The sequence below is a fragment of the Bos grunniens genome, chromosome 14 (genome assembly GCF_055505025.1).
Source record: "Bos grunniens cultivar Pamir isolate PY7600 chromosome 14, Bosgru_T2T1.0, whole genome shotgun sequence".
In the NCBI taxonomy this organism is placed as follows: Eukaryota; Metazoa; Chordata; class Mammalia; order Artiodactyla; family Bovidae; genus Bos; species Bos grunniens.
In genome coordinates, this window is record NC_141178.1 from 70,416,337 (window position 1) to 70,422,451 (window position 6,115).

General features: G+C 41.8%; 1 long non-coding RNA gene across 1 annotated transcript; it reads right to left on the bottom strand.

Moving 5' to 3' along the window:
• Window positions 1–268: 268 nt before the first annotated feature.
• Window positions 269–5,912, bottom strand: LOC147359654 (uncharacterized). Its single transcript, XR_015140263.1, has 2 exons — window positions 4,746–5,912; window positions 269–2,353 (listed from the first exon to the last, which is right to left on the bottom strand). It is a non-coding gene; the product is annotated as an uncharacterized LOC147359654 (long non-coding RNA).
• Between the last annotated feature and the right edge of the window lie 203 nt (window positions 5,913–6,115).

Here is a 6,115-nt window from a genome sequence, read left to right on the forward strand (position 1 = left end):
TGGTTTGAGTTCTTTGCAGTCCAAAGGACTCTCAAGAGTCTTCTCCATGGTCTCTTTCATGAATTTTGTCTGATTTGATCCTCAAAACGACTCTACCATTTTTAGTTCCCATTTGATAGGTGCAAATTAAATCTTAAAGTGCAAAAAGACCTTCCCAAGATCATAAATACAGTTAGCAATGGACCCAAGTATTTGGACTCCAAATGTACTTTTCAGTTTACTAAGAGACAATTACAAAGGAATTAGGTAGAATTTCACCTCTCCATGGTTAACCTCCACCAAAGTTTTATTATTTGTTAACTAGTTCATTCACACATGCACACAAAAATCTGGCTCTTTCCTCTTCAAACTATGTGTCTGAGCACAACACTGCATACATACCAACATAGGGAGATCAGCTTAGTCTTTGAACAAGTCTTACATTTGGATTTGGGAAGACTTTCTAATTTTTTAAATTGTGATTATTATCTTCCTTCTGCTTCCATAGAACTTGGTTAATTCATGTATATGATCTTTTACTGAGAAGCATTTACTTAGAAATTGTTATGCCTGAAGTCCTGGCTATGTAGCAATAAGTAAGACTGGATTCCTAACTCTCAACAGACTCTAATGTGAAAACGCTTGCACATGGTATGGTATGACTGATGTTAGACACATAGAAGGTGTCAAGAAGAAAGAACTTGTAAACAGTGTAAGATTCTATTGAAAGGGCAAAGATAAAAGAACTGAGAGATGTTTGTTGGATTCAGCAACAAGAAGGTCATTAGGTCTTTAGGATAATTCGTTTCAATGGTGTGTGTTATCAATGGGACACCAAGAACCATATGGCACCTCCTTGATGGAGCTCAAGAAGTCAGACGAAGATTCAAAGGAAGGTAACCCTTGGAGGCTCACAGAAAGCTTCCAAGAAGAGGTGATAACTGAACTAGGTTTCAAAAGATGAGCAAGAACCAGCCATTCAAAGTAGAGGAAAAAGCATTTCATCCTGGAAAAATAGTGTGGGCAAAGACACAAAGCACCAAGAAAGCATGGTCTATGAAAAGACGTAAAATCTTTCAGCAAAGATGAAGAGTAGGTAATGAGGTGAGTAGAGGGCAGAAAGCATGACCAACCAGGATTCAAGTGCAGGACTTCAGAATTATCTCTTCCCACCATGTTTCCCTCTCAGCTTCTTTTTTGTCCTGGTCCAATTTAGGAATCTGTTTTGTGGGGATTCCATAAGGTTCAGCTTTCACTTGCTGTAAAAGCATGGACTGGCATATACCACAAAGCAGGTCAGCCAATGGATGTGCAAGGTCAGAAAATGACTTTCTGTCAACATTCATCCCAATTCTGCCTCCCCTTCCCCCACAGCATTAACAAGAAAATAAGAATGCCTGTCCAGCTGCCCTCTTGATGTCGCTGGGTAAATTATCTTTTATTAAGGATCTGTAATTGTTCTTCACTGAGCTGTGACCTAAATTTAGTGATGCTGAGGAGGGAGCCCCAGCCAACAGGATTTCCCTGAGAACACGATGAAGTTCCTGTATCAATTCAATTCATTAACTAGAAAGAGAAAACAAACAGCTCATTTTTTTTCCTGTTCTTCAGTGAATCATTTGTTTAGCTTGACCAGAATTTTTCTAAGATCCAGCTCGAGACTCAGAAAAAAAAGGGAGACAGCAGAGCTTATTCAAATTCTTCCTGAGGCATTAACTCAGAGGCAGAAACCAGATTACATTAACTGAATCTGACTTACCTGCTGTTAAGGACCTAGATTTACTCACTGGATATTTTCACCCTGAGGGGAAGAAACGCCCTCAAGCCAGATGACTTGGGGTGAAACAAAAGGGAAATCAACTTGTCTTGTTGTGAATGGGGGAGAAAAGAGGAGAAAGGAGAGAAAAGGAAAAAAGTACAATATAAATCTAGAAAAAGCTCCCAGTGAAATAGTAAAATGTCTGTGCTGTAATAAAGCTCCTGAGAAGGAATGGAACTAATATAAATGCTCAATATTTAAAAATATCCTTTGATCATGACAACCTAGCTGAGGCTGAGAGATAATTTGCCTAAGAACACAGCTTCTAAAGAACTGAGCCAAGATTTAAAGCCGTATCTTCTGACTTCAACTCTAGTGTTCCTATACCCCAATGCTAAGTCTTGGCTTTGGATAGGGTGGACTGCAGACCAAAGAAGGTCAGGCAGGTCTTGGAACCTCATAGATTGATGCTTACATAGATGAGAAGCAAACAGCCCTCATCTTGAACATCCTCTTTCGTTTTGGAGGATGAGTTCCACAACGCTTCATTTTTGAGTTCCCCAAAAGCATCACTCCATGGCGTCTTCTATTGTTCTGGCTGGAGCCACTTGATAACTACAAAAGCAAATAGAACATAGAGGAACCTCAGTAAGTTTAGTCTCTTGTCACAAGGCTAAGAAATATTTACATCCTGCTGTGAATTTACTTTGGAATCTTATTGTCACTGATATCATCTCAGTTGAGTTTCATAGCAAATTTATGATGCATATTACAGAGATAGCATTATCCCCATTTTACACATGGGTAAAACGGAGCTTCAAGGGTTGAGTCGGTCACAAAGATGGCAAATGGTAGAACTTGTATAAATCCCAATGTACTTGGCTCCTAGTCTCGTGTTTTAAACAGTCTACTGTGATGTTTATCAAGGTTACTTTCTAAGATTGTGAAAGTCCTACATCAAAATACAACTCAAGTTGGGGCTTTAGAGTCTGAATAAGGACCTACTTCGGAGGGGGTATCATAGGATCTTGGAAGAAGAGCCTCTCTGTGTGAGTCAGATTTGGGGTCTTATTCTGTGTTAGTCAGATTGGGTTGCTATAGCGAAATATCATTAACTAGGTGGCTTAAGGGACAGAACTGTGTTCATCACAGTTCTGGAGGCTGGAAATTCTAGGATCAAGGAGCCAGATCAGAGATCAATGCTGTTCCTGGTAAGAATTCTCCTTCTAACGTTCAGATGTCCATCTTCTTACTGTGTCCTCACATGGCAGAAAGAGATCATCTCTCTTGACTCTTCTCATAAGGACACTAATCTCATTCCTAGAGGACTCCACCCTCATGATCTATTCTCCTACCAAAGGTTCCACCTCCAAATACCATTATGTTGGGAATATATGTATGAGTTTTGGAAGGATACAAACATTCAGCCCATAGTACATTCCATCTCCTCTTAGCAAAAAAGGTAATTTAACCCATTTTGCTCTCAGCTTCCAAATCTACAGAATGGAAGGTGCAGTTAGAGAGAGTATATAGTCTACATTGCCAACTTTACTTGACAGTTTTCCAGAGAGTCAATGAAAGTTTTTAGATAAAAGTGACTTCAAAGTGTAAAGTGCTTCATGAGCCCCAGCATGGTCTTAAACATTGAGAGCACTTGATGACTTATTGAGAATAGTCATAGGCATGTATCCCAGCTGACTCTCACAAGAACCCTAGACAGGAAAGACATTACTTGCTTCCAATCCACAGATGAGGCAACTATGAAGTGTTATTTTTACTCTTCATTTTCTGGGGGATGTAGGGTATTGTAGTAGTCTTTTTTCCTCCTCATTTCTTAAAGTTAAAAAAAAAAAAAAGAGCTTCAATATGTTAAGGGATTTCATCCAAAGTTAATATGATCTAGATTAACCTTGAAGTTAAAGCAAAGTCTTCTATCTCTAGAGTAGGACCATAAACTTGAATATCCTTAGCATTTTATGTCAGAGAAGGCAATGGCACCCCACTCCAGTACTCTTGCCTGGAAAATCCCATGGATGAAGGGCCCTGGTAGGCTGCAGTCCATGGGGTTGCTAAGAGTCGGACACGACTGAGCGGCTTCACTTGCACTTTTCACTTTCATGCATTGGAGAAGGAAATGGCAACCCACTCCAGTGTTCTTGCCTGGAGAATCCCAGGGACAGGGGAGCCTGGTGGGCTGCCATCTCTGGGGTCGCACAGAGTCGGACACGACTGAAGCGACTTAGCAGCAGCAGCAGCAGCGTTCTATGTCACCAGATGGGGAACATAAATGAAGAAAGTGGACAGCCATAAGACAGCCCATGGTTTAGTATTGGGAAGGCAATAATGAGTGGGTGGGGCTTGTATAAAACTTTAGAGTGTGTGGCTCAGTTAACAGAGAGTAACAGCAACTCAACTCCAGCCAACTGTTGCCATGAAGCATTAGGTTTGGAGTTTACAGAATGTCCAGTTTTCTTCAGTAGAAGCCATAGATCTGTTTTCATGCAGAATTGTCTCAATTTGAAAATATGGGCAATTAACTCAAGTGCAAGATTTTTGATTCAGCACTATACATTCCAAATAAAGTACATCTCTGGTACACAGGTTCCGGAGACAGTATGCTTCTTGTTTCCACACACTGTTTCAAACCAAGTTATGGCCACTCAAGTGGACACTGAAAAAACACTGTGGTGCGGTGATTATAAGCCTGTACTGTGGAACCAAATGGTCTGAGCTCTGTTCCTAGCTCTGACATTGGCAAGGTGAATGACCTTGGGCAAATCACTTTATCTACCTTCTGTTTTCCCATCTATATAATGGGAGTGTTAACGGTGCTTACCTCCTTTGATGGCTGTCAATGTCAAATGAGCTGACATATATAAGACCAGTGAAACAATTGCTGACACTTAGTAAGAGCTATGTAAGCATCAGTGCTTATTAGAGTTCCCAGCCCACAAGAACATCTCCTAGAAAAATATCTTTCCCCAGATAGCAACTTAGTCACACTTACCCTGCAGTCTGTGCTTGGTCACATTATCATACATTCCTTCTGCTTAGAGTAGCCTGAGGTTCTTCTGTTTATCCTGACCCTGGAAAAGACAAAGGGGCTGAAAACATCCTCAGGGAACTCACTGTTTAACTGGGAAACATCACCCAGTTCCCTCCAAACCTAAGTCAGGCATCTCTATTCACAGCTGCACTGAAAAGCTTCCTTCCTGGCTTGTGTCTCCAAAAAGAGGAAACTATTGCGAGGTCTCTAACAGGAAGGAAAGAGGACCTTTTAAATTAGCTTTCTCTTTTGAATGACGCCATCACAGACCTGATTCATTTCCATGTATTGAAGAAAAAAAAAAAGTGGGTGGGTGGTAGGCAGTCTGTGAAGGAATGAGTGAAAACTGTCAGGAGAGCACAGATTAGAGGAAAGCTGAAGTTGGAGAAAACAACCCTGTGAACTTGGCCATCCACCATGACCCATGTTCAGGCCGGGAGATGACGTCAACGTCTAATTTAAAATAGAGGCGGCAAAATGTCTGCCTCCATGGCTGAAAACCGGAGGCCAAAAGAGTGATGGAAATTTTGATCTGATGCTCGGTGTTACAGAATATACCAAGTGGTATATCTAGAATTTTTCATGAAAGGGTCTCTTGTCTGTAGACCTATTTCTCTCTGATATTGCACAGGGAGATTTTCTGCTCTCAAGCTACTTTGTGTAGTGTGGGTGTGTGCACGTGCATTTGTGATATATATTTGTGAAATTACATAAGCCTAGTGATACTCAGTCATGTCTGACTCTTTGTGACCCCATTGACTGTAGCCTGCCAGGCTCCTCTGTCCATGAAATTCTCCAGGCAAGAGTACTGGAGTGGGTTGCTATTTCCTTCTCCAGGGGATCTTCGCAACCCAGGGATTGAACCTGGGTCTCCAGAATTGCCAGCAGATTCTTTATCATCTGAGCCACCAGGGAAACTCTACACAAGCTTCGGTCAGTTCAGTTCAGTTCAGTCCCTCAGTCGTGTCTGACTCTTTGTGACCCCATGAATCACAGCATGCCAGGCCTCCCTGTCCATCACCAACTCCAGGAGTTCACCCAGACTCACGTCCATTGAGTCAGTGATGCCATCCAGCCATCTCATCCTCTGTTGTCCCCTTCTCCTCCTGCCCCTAATCCCTCCCAGCATCAAAGTCTTTTCCAATGAGTCAACTCTTCGCATGAGCTGGCCAAAGTACTAGAGTTTCAGCTTTAGCATCAGTCCTTCCAAAGAAATCCCAGGGCAGATCGCCTTCAGAATGGGTGGTTGGATCTCCTTGCAGTCCAAGGGACTCTCAAAAGTCTTCTCCAACACCACAGTTCAAAAGCATCAATTCTTCGGCGCTCAGCTT